General features: G+C 37.7%; 1 long non-coding RNA gene across 1 annotated transcript in view; it reads right to left on the reverse strand.

Moving 5' to 3' along the window:
• Nucleotides 1-16,095, reverse strand: part of LOC130074299 (uncharacterized) — a 98,155-nt gene extending 82,060 nt beyond the window's left edge. Inside the window, exons 1-2 of the long non-coding RNA XR_008804585.1 lie at nt 15,896-16,095; nt 13,807-13,867 (exon numbers count right to left, since the gene is read on the reverse strand). This is a non-coding gene — a long non-coding RNA (uncharacterized LOC130074299). The remainder of the gene's footprint in view (nt 1-13,806; nt 13,868-15,895) is intronic.
• Nucleotides 16,096-16,700: the final 605 nt, after the last annotated feature.

Below are 16,700 nucleotides of genomic sequence, written 5' to 3' on the forward strand. Positions count from 1 at the left end.
TGCCTCTAATAAGTTGATGCAAGGCCATTTTTCTTGCTGCCCATCGTTCAAACATTTAAGACATATTTACAAGGAACTTGTTAAAATATTTAATAATATTTAGTGGCAATTTCAGAGCAGCCTGTCAACTGCAAATTTACGTCCCTTAAGTGTTTAAAAAGGCGATGACATGAATAACAAACTGTCAAAACTGCCTCATTTGCATAGACAGGCCATAACTCTGACACCTTGAATAAAAAAAAAAAAGAACAGGATTTTAACAAAACAAGCCATAAAGACAACACTCAGTGTGAATGATGGTGCGCAACTTCTCCGCAAAGTCACTCACGAGCAGACAGCGTCCCGCTACAGATGCTGCCGAGATCATGTCAGCTAATAAAGGGACATATATCCTCCTCCCTGAGTTATTTATCCAGTGACTACGAGTGCAAGGTGGAACGTCTCCTACGGAGTCTTTTAATTAATTGCAATAAAAAGCTAATTCTGAGACGCGCGAGCCAAACAATCGTTTCTGCTGCAAATCTTGTCAAATTTTTAATGCATCATTTTCAGCCTTAAAGTCAGGGAATGCTGTTGACTAAGCTTGGCCAGCTTTAGAGCTCCATTACCTGGCGTACCGTCCCATCCGTGACGCTCTGCCTGTCTGGCCTTGTTGGCTTGCGCTCCGAGAGTCTGATATCAAGTCGTTTGACCTGGCGATGGCCTGGCTAGTGTGTAGAGAGAAGGGCCCCGTTGACACTGATTGCAGGGCTATGAGTAGTCTCTCCCCTGTGCCCTCTCTGCGCAACTCTAATTAATAGCCTATTCATCTTCTCTGATCTGAGTCTGCACACGCAGTAATATATGGTTAGTTTGGCGAGCAAGCCATTAAAGTGTAATAACCAAGTGCAGGCACTCGATTTGGGAGAGTAGCACCTTCTTACCATCGAGGGGAAACAATTAATTTCTTTGATGATCCTATGTAGCCAATCGCCTCTCTGTGAGCTCCAGAGAGAAAATCAAAGCCCATGGTGCGGAAGCTGGACACACTTTGGGCACCAAAGACGCTGACTCTGTTACGCAATCCTTCTCTAATCTATACCGTCACCCCAGGCAAGAGAAATATCACTCAAGTGTCTCAAAGGCAAGGTGGTTGCCATCTCCGAGCACTGATCTCCGGTTACCTTTTTATCATTTAAGGCTCCCACGGCCAAGCTGAAGGTTAAATGTATTTAATTCCCAGAGAGGCCCTAGGCTGACGCTATTTGCAAAAAAATCTGCTGAAATACATCATGGCAAAGACCTCAAATCGGGTCTAGAATATAAAAAGCATCCCCCCTCCCCTGCCCCCAGCTTTCCAGACTTTGCAGGTGGGGAACCGTGCCAACAGGATTACCTGGTGCCTGACATTGGGGGCAGCTGATGGAGAGAGGGTAAATATCCTGAAAGTGCATGCAAGGGTGTGGTTGATGTATGTAGCTATCGTGCAGGGAAGACAATTATTTTGGAATTACACTTCAATAATATCCCATCTCAGAAGGATTCCCAAACCTTAGATAGACTGGCAGCTAACCAACAAAGTAAACAAAAGGTTGCACAAACATTGACAGACAATGGTCAAACCGTATTCAATCCTGCGTGGCAGTTAAGTAGTTACTTGGGAGTTTATTCTGTTTCTCAAAGCAAAAATCCATAAACCTCAAAGCCAACATATTGCGAAGGTATCCGACTGAATGATTACTTGAGCACCCATTATGGAACTTTTATTTTGTGTCTGTTAACCATGACAGGCCTTCTTCCCAACTGCCTTTTATTAGAGAGGGGAAAAAACACACTCGCATGCATAATAATCTGCTTGGTATTTCACGATTATGTGAAAATGAAAAAATATGAATACTAAGGATTCAGCTTGGGGTTTTGCCTGCCTCTCAAGCAAAACCTTCTAAACCCATTATTCTTTTTGCTAGAACTAATAACGTTTTTGTCTCTGCAGCTTAAGAGACTAATTGACTAGTTTTTTTGGAGGATAGCCCAGATGGAAAAATAAGTACCCCTTAAAGACCCTATTCCCTCCTCTTCCCACAGATTTAAGCCCCTTATTAATTAAACTTTCACCAAGTCAGGTTTTTTTATTAAAAACGATAAAGTCTACCGCCTTTTGTATTGTTTTAAAGGGTGAATAACGATTTGCATGACCAGAAGGACGTTTTCCTTTGAAAAGCAAAACTCATTTAAGTTGAGTTACTGTACTTAAAGGAAAAGCTTACCCAAAAATGACATTCTGTTATAATTTACTCACTCTCACGTCATTGCAAACATGTGTGTCATTCTTGCATCTTTGGAACACAAAAGGGAGACATGCTGACAAATGTTCACGCTGCTATCCTCCATAAAATGAAAGTGGATGGTGACCAGGGCTGTCAGAAAGCATCCAAAAAACATCATAAAAGTAGTCCACACAACTCTTTCACTAAATTCTAAATCTTATGACAATATATGATCATTTATGTAAGAAAAATACTGTAATTTTAGCCATTATTGATCAAAAAATCTTTGGTCACTATTCACTTTCACTGTATGAAAAAGAGCAGCTTGGACATTCCACAAAACATATTTTTTTTGTGTTCCGCACAAAATAGAAAGTCATACGGGTTTGGAATTACATAAGAGTGAATAAACTGACTTTTTTTGTGAGAACTACTCAAGTTGATGCAATTGGCTTAATACTCAAATAACAAGTATTGTGTGTTACTATCACCACAGTTAAACTGCTGTGATGTGAACAAACAACATGCCGTGTGGATCTGAACTTGAGTCAGTGAGCTCTGGTTGACAGGATGTTTACCATGGGGTGTGTCTTTACGTTATCACGCTGTTGATCAGTCATCATCTTGATCAATTCATTAATTTACATTGCACTATAAAGCCTTGAAACAATATTTGCTAATAGAAGTCATGTGGTTCAGTTGTTGCTACTGCTGCTCAAAACATATTTTTTCAACTACGAGGTTAGAAAAAACGACTACAACTAAAGGCGAGCTATGCCACTGATATCGAGTCCAAAAGCAGCCAATGAATTCTCAGGGACAGTGGGAGGTGCAGCCGGCTGAAACTGAACTACACATTTTCGAGCACGGCCAAACACGTGTCTTTCCTGTCTGTGTCCATACATACAGTATAGCACTATCACAAGACCCAAAATAGATCAGCTAAAGAGCAAGATGACCCATGGAGTGTTTGGAATGTGGATTTAGAAGAGACTGACAGCAGAGGCTGCTTCTGATGTTTAAACCCCAATAAAACTTGCACACGTCTTCTGTAGCGTGAAGCTAATGGATCATTCTAAAGCCAACAATCACCAGGAAATCAACAAATTATTTGTTTTAACTTTATCTGTTCATTTATATTAGTTGATGAGCCTATTATGTTGGCAAAATTCACTTCCCCACCCATATTCTTCTCCACCCTAGATCAATAGTACAGAATGCTGAGGTGTGCTTGTAAAAATAAACAGCAAAAATGTTTGTACATTCTTTTTTTTTTTACATTTTCCCATAACGATCACACAGCAGAGTGGAAAAAGTAGCTGGCATTGTTAAGGTGATGTCTTACCGACACTATGAGACAGTTTTAACTGCAAGGCCTTGGTTTATAGTCTCTTTTACACAGGTGTATAACAGGTTTCTAGCTTGAAGCTGAATTGCAGTTTATTACGCACAAATTGGTCAGTTTCCACAATATCTAGATCTCTTTAAAATCTCAATGTGTCTCCTTGTCCACAATAGATATGGAGAGTAAATAGAAACTTTAGTTACCAGCTCCTTCTCATTGTCAAATATATTATATAGCCTAGGTCATTTTTTCACTTTTTGAACTTTTCACTTTTCAAAGAATAATGACAAATTAGATCGCTTTATCACAAATGAAATTTCAATTACTCAAATGGAAACTTTAAATACCAGCCCCTTGTCATTTTCAAAACTTTATTATACAGGTCACATTTTTGAACCCATGGAAAAGAAAAATGATAAATGAGATCTCTTTAATATCTCAATTGTTTCTCCTAGATTTCAACAGTGTCTCAAACTGTGATCTCGCATTTGCCAAGACACTAAATCATGTACTATTAAGCATGTTTAATGCAAACTTTATGTAGAAGGAGCACAAAAACGCACCAAAACTACTGTAACGCTTATGCAGTTAAGGGTTTCCGGGACAGTTTTTACAGAAACCACATCAACAATGCAAGATTAATATGACTGTTAGGAAACAAATCAATCAAACAAATCTAGCCATGCATTTTATTCCATACAAAGTGCATTACACTAGAAAAAAACCTTCATTGTACTAAATAAAAAGGCTTCATTGTATGCTCTTTGCTTTCATTCAGTTGTAACTACTTACAAAATGTTGATGTGAAAAAACATTGAGTTAAATAAGGAAAGACAAATGACAAACATTTTATAAAGAAAAAAGCTTCTCTTTAACAAAATGTAATAGACCGAAAGACCGGCACAAATATCCCATTTCATGAGAATGGCTCTTTCCAGTCATTCCACTTGAACAAAACAATTGAAGCCTGCTTGGTAATTTTTTCCCTCAGATATCTTTTTTCTGCTAACGAGATGTCACTAATATGTTCTGGAATGCTGGGTGAATGGGCAATATGATTGGCTACAAGGAACTTAATGATGTATACTAAATGTGTGAGGACAGCTTCTTCGTTGATTTTTTTATGCACAAACACATTTGTTGACAAGCTTTTCCACAAGAGTTTGCCATTTCACCAAGGCTTTACTCACAAATTAGAAGTGATGAATCGTTTCTACGGTGCCAAATCCTTTTACCAATCAAGCAGCCTTACTGTTTGTTAGATTGTGCATTTTCCCTCAATTACATAAATTGTAAGGACAAGACGGAATAACGTAACAGGCAGAATAATTAAAAGAATTGCGGTTTTCCTGTCTCCATTTACTTAAAAAAAAAAACGGCTGATTGTTTACCTGTTCCTTTCAAATAATTAAATGAGAAAAGCAAATAGTGTAAGACGTCTGTTGACGTAAATGCATAAGACAATTGTGATGTGGATTTGGCTTTATTGTTTCTCTCTCCAAACAGCATGCTATTCTGACTTAATTTGCACTAGTGTGCCATCCTGAGAGCATCTAAAGCCATCTTTAAACAGTCCCATTTAAAATTCAATGTGATTAGCTGCCAAATTGCTACCAAGTCTTTGCGTCTGCAGCGTAGGGATGGGGTAAAAATTTAATTAGGATTCGTACATAAAAGAGAGGTCTTTGTCACATTTTGCAAAATGCATCCCAGAATGACCACAACGTTCAAAGCTCCTTTGCTCCTTTGAATCAAAACTAATCGATCTAAAGGGAGCGGAGAAGAGAAAGTAGAGAAAAAACACAAACACACGTAAATGCTTAGGGGAGGACCTCGGTGGCACCGCAAAAACCCACAGGACGCAGCATGTTTAAATAATACAAAACTTTTCTTTAATCACAGTTTAGAAAATTGGCTAGGATCTTCAACAGGAGACAGCTGCAGAGCCCCACAGCCATTAATGAGATTCGCTGAGGGTTTCCCCTTAAAATATTTACACCGTCCCATGGCACTGCAATACTGTCCTAGAATGAGGAGATAAGAACCAAGGAGGTGTGCTGAAGTTCTCCTAATCAATTTGCTAATTACTGGAGTGGCTACAGGAGAAGGGAGGAATTCCTTCTGGCAACACGGCGTACAAATAAATGCTTAAAAAATGTATTTACTCAGACAGCCAAGTGGAATTCTGAAGTGGAATTACCACACGAGCTGATTGAGACGGCAACCGCTGAGGTCTCTGTCAAAAGGAGCGGACAAATAAGCGGTCAATAAGGTTGTTCCGTAACATAGGAGGCCAAGTATCCAATTGCTGAAGATGAGAGTAAAAACAGAGGCGTCAGTGCTGACACTACACTTTCTCTTTTGAGAAAGAAGCAGCTTTAAAATCATTGTGTCTTTAAAACAAAAATATGAAAAGAAAGAGAAAGACAAAAGAAAACTGAAGTGAAGAAATACACTTAAAATGTATAGCTGTTTTAATATATTTAATTAATAATAGTTTCATATATATTTTAATATAATAATATATAAATGACTGTATTATTTAATTATTGTTTTTAATTATTATTTATTTTAATTCAATACATCAATACATCATCATTCACTATGGTAAGCCTATTATAAGTATTTATATTTTAGACCTAGCGGGATAGTTTTTACGGGAAATTGCGTACATGTGTACATTTCCCCGATGGCCCATGCGCCCATGCATTCATGCATGGCCCATGCCGCGTCTCATCATATCCGTAAATGGAGAAAAGTTACTCCGGCTACTTTGACGCGTGTATTAGGGAAGCTCCGATCCGATATTTGTATCGGGTATCGGGGTCGATACTGAATAAAATTCTAGATCGGGTATCGGCAACAATCTGCCCCGATCTGCTAGGCGATATAAAAGTTTATGGAGATGCCGGCGATTAAAAGCTTTCGCGCCGCCACTGTGCTGTGCGCAGTGTGTGACATCATACGCTAGCAACGTGAACAGCGAACAGCATGGAGCAAGCCAAAACATCTGTGGTTTGAAGGTATTTCACAATAGTTAAGCCAGCAAGTTCCAACGTGGTTTGCAGTATATGCCAAGTAAATGTTCCGAGGGGTGGTGATAAAACTTCTAATTATAATACTACAAATTTAATGAAGCATTTACAGAGATTTCTTAGCAGCGTCAGCGGTCTGTTATGAAGAAATAACAGACCGCATTCTACATTAGAATTCAACCAAGCCATGTAATAAATAAATATATATTCAGATGCCATATGTGTAGCTGACTGTAACGCAGTTCAGATGTTATGGGAAGGAGGCGGGAACCGGCGAATATTCAAACATTTTAATAAATAAATAAAATGCATTAAAAAATGAAAGTATAAGGGCCTGTTCGCATATCACGTCTTTTGCGCGTTCAAGTTCGTTATTTCAAATGTAGGCGCGCTCATAATGGAAGCGACGCGGTCGCGGTGCGATGCGATGCGCTCGTTTTTTCCAAGCGCGTCCGCGCCGCATCGAGATAAAAACATCTCAACTTTCCAGAATGCCTCAAGAGCACCGTAGGTAACGTGACAAGAACCAACAGACGCCTCCGGAGCGCAACTGCCCTAGCGCTATATGTGAACCAGCCAGCAGCTCGCGGACGACTGCTGGCCACAGAAACAAAACACAACATAAAATCAGGCCTGCTGTTCCTCTCTCGTCCTTCACCATCGTAGCTCCTCCTTTTATGCTTCCGCTCCTCCGTGAGAGATAAGTATGCAGTAAATGACTAAAGTAATTTTGAGACTTATTTATTGAGCTGCATTTATTATTTTCTTTGTTTTTCATGTTCTTTCTCACACTGTGACACGTATACTAACTAGTCTGTGACTGTAAATTTAAATGTAATTAGATGCCATGATGTAAAATTACTTTTAATAGAACTGAAAATATGAATATTGAACAACATAGTACTGTGGTTGCATACAGCTTATTAAGTAATTCAGTACTTTTAACATTTTACCTTTGTTTCGGATCGGTACTCAGTATCGGCCAATACTGAATTCCCGGTATCAGAATCGGTATCGGAAACAAAAAAGATGGATCGGATGATTCAGATTCGAAGCATCCCTAGCGTGTATGGTGTGGGAGTGCCATAGGTTAGTTGTCACAGCGAGCAAGAAAGGTTGATGAGGAGCCCGCTAAATCTTTAACCTCTGGGGAATCAACCGTTAAAAAAAAAAACAAGGACAAAGGAAACAAAGGAGAGTCTGCTGGCATAAAAGAGAACGCGACAGAGCTTATAATAAAACTAGAATCAACATTGGCTTTTCGGAGGTGGCGAGAACTGAGGGATTTGAAATGTTGTAAAAGCAATGCGGAGATGCTGTTTTTATTATATTACCGAACAGATAAATTGCCATATATAGCTCTCTAACAGAGTTCATTGTGAAGCATTTGGAGAAGCACCCTACTGTGAAGGGTCATATTCATCCGCACAGTCACACAGAGCCGAAGCGCAACCAAAACAATGATCTTCTGCAAAATGCATGCAGTTTTGTTTTTTAACCGCTAGAAGGCCAAAACTTACATAGTGTACCTTTAAGACATTAGATTTTATGTTATTTCAAGTAACGAAAATGTTCACTCATATGTACATCACAATATAAAAGATCTGTCTATACATTGTGACTTTAAAAAACAAACACCACTATACAGTACACTTCAGATAGTGGTTTTAAGCTTGAGCACGCTAATGTGAGCTAATGCCAACTAGTAATTAACTGCAAGAGATTCAATAGATTAGAGTTTGCAGTTTAGTTTAATGTTAAGAAACCCCACTTCTAGTGTATGAAACCAATGTCCACAATAGAAAGAAGTTCAATTAAATATTTTTTTAGTGTTCAAGATAAATGGCAACAAATGCAACAGGAGAAGAACAGAGTAAGACTAAGTCTTTGGCTCAGTGCAGCACGAGTCAGAGGTGTGGTAGACTTTTGAGCCCCTCCGCACCTCAGGAGAGCAGCAGTCCCTTCCCACCCCAGAGGCCAGACTCAACACTGAACCTGTCACCGAATGCAACCCACATCCTCCTTGAGGTTACAAGAGGAGAAACAGGCGCCTTCCTCCCGCTCAGACTCGCTGATTGCAGCCCCTTTTTCTGACCTGTCCCTCGGCCACGGCCTTCCCGCCCCGCCTGTCACAGCGCACCGTATGTCTGCTACTGCACGTGCATCAATTAACATAAACTAAAAGCCCCAACAGCAAATGATAAACAACACCACAGAGGAAGATGAACAAACATCATCTTTAACAAGAGTGCAGAAGCTCTTAGAGCACGTGCCCCTCATATTTCCAGTCAAGTTGATTTTCAGTGCAATAACCTATATATATATATACAGGTCCTTCTAAAAAAATTAGCATATTGTGATAAAGTTCATTATTTTCCATAATGTAATGATAAAAATTAAACTTTCATATATTTTAGATTCATTGCACACCAACTGAAATATTTCAGGTCTTTTATTGTTTTAATACTGATGATTTTGGCATACAGCTCATGAAGGAGCAGCTTCAAGTGGAACCATTATTTTTATTTTTTATTACTACTTCTACCACTATTAGTGCCTGTCATAATTTACTCACCCTCATGTTTTTTCATGGAAAACAAAATGTTACGTTTGCATTTGAACCCAGTCTTCTTACCAACCAACCAAAAAAAAAAAAAAACTTTCCACTATCTTTGGTGCTAAAATACTTTCTTTTTTTTTTTTTTTTTTTAAGTACGACACATAAATATATTTCCTTAGTTAAACAAAGTGAGACATGACCTCCAGTATGCCATACCCCTGCAAAAATCAATATCAAAGGGAATGGACAGTTAACCAAAATGAAACTTCTGTCATCATCTACTCACCCTCACATGGTTCCAAACTTAATTACATGTAAATAATAACAATAAATGATTTCAAGTTTCATTTTTTGGCATACTATCCCTTTAAATAAGAACAGATTTACGCTGTGCTTTTGCATAAGTCTTAGATCGGTTCAGCTTGAGGTAAATCTCAGTGGTACTTTAGGTTTTACAAAATAAGTTTGAGCTTTTTCTCTCCAGTAATTGAAAGACTTTAGTGTTCTGCGAGGGGCTCTCAGCATCAGCCTACAGCAGGATTTCATTTCTTGCTGCCTCTAGTGGAGAACAACCGATCTCATATGCTCAGTGCAACAACAAAAAAGAGACTTTTTCAACATCCATCCATTAAGAAGAAGATTAAAGTGGGGAGTTCAAGTCAAATTAATCAACCTGTAGTTTTGCTAGAATCTCACTCAAGTTTGGCTTGTGAGAGCTGGGAATTATAAGATTCATACTTGACTAAAACCCCTGAATACTTGAGGACATTTGTTCAAATACTTGAGACTGAGAAAAAAAGAATTCACCACCTACAATAAAAAAGTTTTGTACAAAAAAAACAAATGAATCAAACGGGGTGATAACCATCTCATGATAATACGCTTCTCTCATCCCTCTGGATTGTTGACCGCAAACTCAGTTTTCATTTGTTTTCACTTCCTCCCGTTCCCTTCTACCGTGCACCAAAACGGATGACTTAAAAGAGGCAATTAACAGATATCACAAACAACTCGTTTAGCAGACGGCAGCACAGATGAATCAAAGGCTAAACAAACCCCTACGGGCATTAAAGGCAAAAACAACAAAAAGAAAAAAAAACCTGTTGCTGTGACATTTTGTTCCTCTCACCTCAACGCGCGCCAGTCACAATGGACTGCTTTGCGGAGGTTCTGTGCTCTGATCACCATGGCGATGGCTCTCTGCCTCCCAGGATGCCCCAGGGGGCGATGAGAGCAGGTTGCCATACAAACCCTAACCAGGACCGGGGAGGGGTTGAGACTACAGGGAGCGCTGTAACAGGAATCAAGCTCCGACAGGACTGGACCGATGCTGTATCGCCAACCAGTGCAAAGCCGAGGCGCTCCCAGAGGTTCAGCGCTCTGCTCTCTCAACATTTTCCATCTCTGAGCCAGAAGATAACAGTGGCACAAACACGGGCAATTACAGGCCGAGGGCACCGCTGCTGAGGCTTTGCATTTCACTCATAACCTTTGAAAGGGCAGGAAATAGAACAAACGGTGAGACTCAAAACATCTGTTTGGGGGTAAATCATCTTTAAGTGACAGAGGGAAGCTGAAGAAACAGTCAGGTCTGTTAAGCAGAGCTGCTGGCCTTTGTCTGTGTTGTGTTTGTTCATTTAGCAGCTGCATATTCACACTGAGCGTTGCAGTCAATCAAGACCTGCTTTTATACTGCTATTCATTATGATATTTATGCACTGCATGATGTGTATAATATTCTGAGGGCATGAAATAGGCCTACAAATAGATCAGGGAGACCTCCAAACTAGGGGCATTCAAAACAAGACAGCCAGATGATGCACTAAACTCACCAGTAAGCTAAACACAGCTTTGTCCATGCAATCATTTAATCCTCTCAGAACTGTAATAAATACCTGACAGCAAACAAGTGCACACTGCAAACATAAGTGCTGGTTTAATACCGCGGAGTGCAGCATTAACAGACTGCTCTTATGCGAAATAAAACATTAATTCAACATGATCTGAATAAGATTTAATCAAAAGGTGCGTATTTGAGATTTAAAATGATTTCATTGATTTTTCAATAATTAAACACTCATATATCAGCGTCAGAAAATACCTTATTTATAAATTTGCAATATTTACATAATTAATATAAATATTATGGTTTTTTTTACATTTATAAAGCCCATTTTTAACCAAATAAAAACACTGTAAGTGCCATCATTTAAGATAAAATGCCTTAATTTAATCAATTAATTGAAATACATTACAATAATTAACTAGAATATATTTATATATACAATTTAATTTATATTAAAATGAAAGGGAATTTCTGTGTCATTTTTTACACCATTTAGTTCTGACCCTGATTGCAATATTATTCAAGTTAATTGAATTGAATTTAAATTAAAAACAAATTTGTCAAAAAAATTATGTTGCACATACGTTAACATCACTATTACATTTAACAATTTAACAATACATTTAAAACATCACACATTTAACATTTAATATTCAATAATATTATTGATCTGCCTTACTTAAGGTGGACGTTTACGCAATTTCTTTTAGAAACAAACTTTGTTATATTGTTATATTGTTTTTGTTATATTGTTTTCATGTTATCACTGTGAAGCGCTTTGATACAATCTGTATTGTAAAAAGCGCTATATAAATAAAGGTGACTTGACTTGACTTGACTATTACATCAATATAACATAATATACTGTAAAAAAAAAAGCTGCTGCCTTAAATTTTTAAGTACAATCAACTTGGATGTTTAAGTCATTTCACCTTAAATTACATTAATCTGACTTAAAAACATTAGTTGAATTTGTATAACTTATATAAAAATTTGCAAATTGTTAAAAAAAAGTTAAAACAAAGTAAAAAAAATGTCATCTTTATTGATCTTTTTTTTTTTACAGTGTATAATAATATAACATAATATAATTTATTTATATTTTATTATATTATAATAAATTTTTTAGAACCAGTTCCGGTTAACACCTAAAGCTCAAGTTAGCAAACAAAACATTTTTACAGAAAGCATCAGTTCATGCACTTCTAGCAGGGTTCTGTAACTGCTGCTGGGGGTACGGCTCATTCTGTGTCCCAGTGCAACCAGCAGGGAGGGGTGTGCATGTGCCTTTGTCCCCAGTAACCTTGGCCAGTGTTAGGATTACCTTGCATTTACACTCACTGCTCCTTCTTTCCTTAAGACTTATTAAGAATGATAATGAGCTCGGAAAGGGGCAGTATGTCCCTTTCTCTGTCTTGTTAGCTCTCTCTCTCTCTCTCTCTCTCTCTTACTCAACCCCCCACCCCCCAACCGTTTCTCTTGCTCGCCTCCTCCAGCATTGAAAGGACCCAGGACAAATTACCAAAAAGGCCATTTTCATCTATGAAGTGAAGGCTTAAATCGATACTTATTCCATGCCTTCAAAATCAAGCCTATATTACTGATGTCAGTGTGATTTGTTTATTTTTGCTCAAGTATATGCATGCTCTTTCTGTCAAGGGGAAATGCTCAGGATGCAATTCACCTTGAACCTCAATTATATTAGATTTCCCCACTGGTTGATCAAGCATGCAAAGAGGACATTTCCAGTGCACTAAAACAAAAATAATAATGACTATTAAACAAACATGTGGCCTATGGATGCATGCCTGCGTGTTGAGAACGGAAGATTTTACAAGGGTTCACAATAGTGTGAATACAGATACCAAATCATTACAGCGAGCAATTTACAAAGTGGTGGTGTAAAAAAAGCAATTGCATTACATCTCGTGAGCTGTCAAGCATAGCGCAGAATCATGAATGTACATTTGAACACAAGGGTTATACGGGTTCAAAGCCAAGGTCAGAGAAACAAAGAAAGCAGGTCTTAGGTAGCACCGGCTCCTTGACACTTGCAGTAATTCAGCGAAACCTCTGCAAGTTAAAGAAACATCACAAAAATGTTTGAATGACATGAAAAGGTTTTCACCACTACTTTTAGTGTTACTGTTAAAACCACCATTTATCAACTTTCAGCACTTTACAGCAAATCAAACGCAACTTCTTAAAGTACGAATAGCAGAGATGGAGATGGAGAGGTAAGGAAGGAAGGAAATATTCAAGGCAGATGGACGCTGAGACTGATCAACACCTGTAAAACGGCTCTGACAGTTCGAGCTGGATGGCTGTCCAGATTGAAGTGCGTCTCCGGGCATGAGCCACATGCCACCACATTCCACAGACATGTTACAGATCAACACTGTGGGACGGGGCCCCAAACAAAGCTTGTCCCTAATAACGCCCACATTAATAACCAATTACAAGCAACCTGTGAAGGTTTCGAATGCATTTAATGGATTTCAATAAGCTTTAATAATTTGACTTTTTATAATATGCTGAATTCATTCATTATTCTATTGATTAGACACAAAAGCTTGTCATTTGTATGAGACCAGGACACACAAAAAGGCTGTCCTCACACATAATTACTTATTAAATATGTATAATTTTGCATTACGATCAAAACCATAATGCATGATATGTAGACGCACACCACAGACAGTGGTCACACATCACACACCAAACGCTCAGGGCACACAAACACTTCAATTCTAAACATCAAGGTTTCTGTTTACCTTCTCTTGGATATCACAGGCATTTTAAACACGAGATGTTTCCCCTCAACTGATTGGCTTACTGGAGACAGGGAGAGAGAAAAGAGAGTAATTAATTACTTATGTGAACCATTGCATGAGAAAGACAATAAACCTGCCTGGTCGCCATGGATATGACATATTTGCTCAGAAAACAACACAATAATTAGCAAAGCAGAAAGATCCAGCGAGAATATGCGAACTCTGGGGTTTAAAGTGGCAGTGATCTTTTTACACGCTATTGCTTTCAGACACAACACAAACACACATAATGAAAGGAAATACACCTCGCAAACTAATACCACTAAAATAGTTTTTAAAAAACACAAGCTGTAGTAAATACTTATATTATTATTAGTCAGTAAATCCAAAAGGAAGGGTGGCAAAAGGAGGGAATGTTGTTTTGAAATATTGTATAATAATGATCGTGTTTTCTTGAAAGAACTGGATCCCACATTACATTAGTCTTCATGAAACTGTGTATTTAAAAAGATGAGTAATACTAATTATGTAGACTACTTAATGCACAATTATTTTGTGGAGATCACTGTAAAAATGTTGCTGCAATTAGTTATAACAACTTAAAATTTCTTGAGATTAATTAAATATTCAACTTAACTAAAGTTAACTACGTACCTTTTTAAGTTGAAACAACACATTATTTCTTATTCTAATGTTGAATTTTAAGTTGTGATAAATAATCACAGCAATCATTTTTTACAGTGTACATAGCTATTGTTATTGCTAGTAATTAAATCAATACATGTAACATGAACAGTGTAGTGTTATAAGAAGTTAATTTTGTCAAAGACAAACTGACTAAACAGTTGAAACAGAAAGCAAGTCACCTTCTACCTTACTGCTGTCCTCTAATGACCTATTGACTTTATAAGATGCAATGGAACATAGGCTATTGCTCAGAATAAAAATAATATCTAACAATTCATTTATGATTGAGAGCATGGCACTGAAAGCATTATAATGGCTTAACTATATTGTGCCAATATATGTATATTAAATTTACCAAAGAATTGGCAGCAGTGGTGACTATTTCACTGTAAATATACAGTGATGATATGACAAGCTTCCAAACTTGTCGTTTAAGATTTAACCAATTAAGATTTGAACCCCTCCAAAGGAAACCAAAACAAAAAGTTGGGTGGTCTGTAAAAAATATATATTTTTATTTCAACAGATTAATCAAAAGTTTCACCAACTACAAGTTAGAGTGCGCTAAATTAAAAAGTTGTGTTCGTTCGCTTATGGAGGTAACCATAACAACAGTTTGTACAGTAGCTACTATCAACAAAACTAAATGGACTATAAACCCTAGCTGTCATAAAATACTGGCATTATGATTTACATAACCCAAAAATATCACACAAAAAAGTCAGGTACTAAATTACTGACAGAAATCCTATATATACACAAAAACAAACCACGCAAGTTACATACTTGTTCGCAATGCTTTCACTTTGCACTCGCGTGGCTTACACCTGTTAGGTGCCCGATCACGTTGTGGCTATTAAGCTTTCATAAAACCTCCAATGTCAAACTCTCTTTCGTCTTACACTGATTTTTACATTACGTAAAATAGCGTCAAAGAGGAAAAAAAAAGTACGACTTGTACTGTAGGCTACAGATCTTGATATTACAGTGTGTGTTAGCAACATATGTGTTAGGCTACATATCTAATTGTTTTAATAACTGTAGATCGAGCGGACAGGTAAGGACAGGCAAGTCACGGGTTATCGGAGGCGATCAAAAAGTTGTGAACTACTTTTAGACTAACGTATAGAAAACAGCGCGCGGTTTCCCTGAACCGGTCCGCGACTGTCCCGCATGTACAGTAGGTGATTGTAGGTGCGCAGAGTTTCAGTTCTCACGTTCTGCACTAAGTGACGCGTTCCATTCAAAACAGAAGCTTTATAAACGCAATAACTGAATTACACACAATCGACCCATTCAAATACAAATACCTGATCATATCAAACTCACTGGAGTCATAAACAAATTGTTACATTTGACTAGTGAGGTGTAACGTTAGCTCATCCAAACACAAAAGTCTTACCTGTAACGTTACTTCCTGGCTTTTCCGCGACTTTCCAACTTAGAACAAATGTTGTGTATAAGGTGGATGACAAGGGAGCATGCGTGATCAAAGTTGCCTCATTTTTTCATTTTTTTCTTGTGTTGTTATTATTGGATTTTCCTATTTCTAACATAGGGCGGGTCGCTCGGAAGATCTGCCCTGGAGAGCCGCTTCAGAGAGGGAAGAGGAATCTTTAATTGAATATCTCAGTTAGCACAGTAAGTGAGGTGGAAAACACGGAATGGATTCCACCGCCCCTGTCAGGTTAATTGCACCCTGGTATTGATCTGAGCTGCAGTGCACTGCACTGAATGATATGGGACTTTTTATTCAGTTCATATGACATTGTTGGGGTGTCTTGTGGTCACCTTCTGAATTCACAATCCTGATGACACTTGTTTTAATAAAATCTATGAAAAAAATGCTCTCCTCTGCTGTTTAATTACCATTATAAACCATTTTGAATGTTTCAATGCACACAATTTAACTGTTTTACCTTTGAACAAGAACTAAAAAGTGAAATTTCAAATGATTTAACTTTTTTTTTTTGTTGTCATTTTAAAGATTAGATTTTTAAACATGCAGACATTGTACAAAATTGGAAAATAATTACTTTAATCACATTTTTATTGAAGCTATTTTTTTTATTTTTTTTCATAATACAGAATCATGAAGGTTATACAACAAAATACCCTCAAGGGACAAAAAGAGCTGTGATAATGTATTTCAAACCTGAACTTCTCCTTATCTAAATTCTGCACTCTTGTGAATTATTGACAAACAG

The sequence above is a fragment of the Rhinichthys klamathensis genome, unplaced genomic scaffold, assembly GCF_029890125.1.
Source record: "Rhinichthys klamathensis goyatoka isolate OS25496 unplaced genomic scaffold, OSU_Roscu_1.1 h1tg000020l_1, whole genome shotgun sequence".
NCBI classification, from domain to species: domain Eukaryota; kingdom Metazoa; phylum Chordata; class Actinopteri; order Cypriniformes; family Leuciscidae; genus Rhinichthys; species Rhinichthys klamathensis.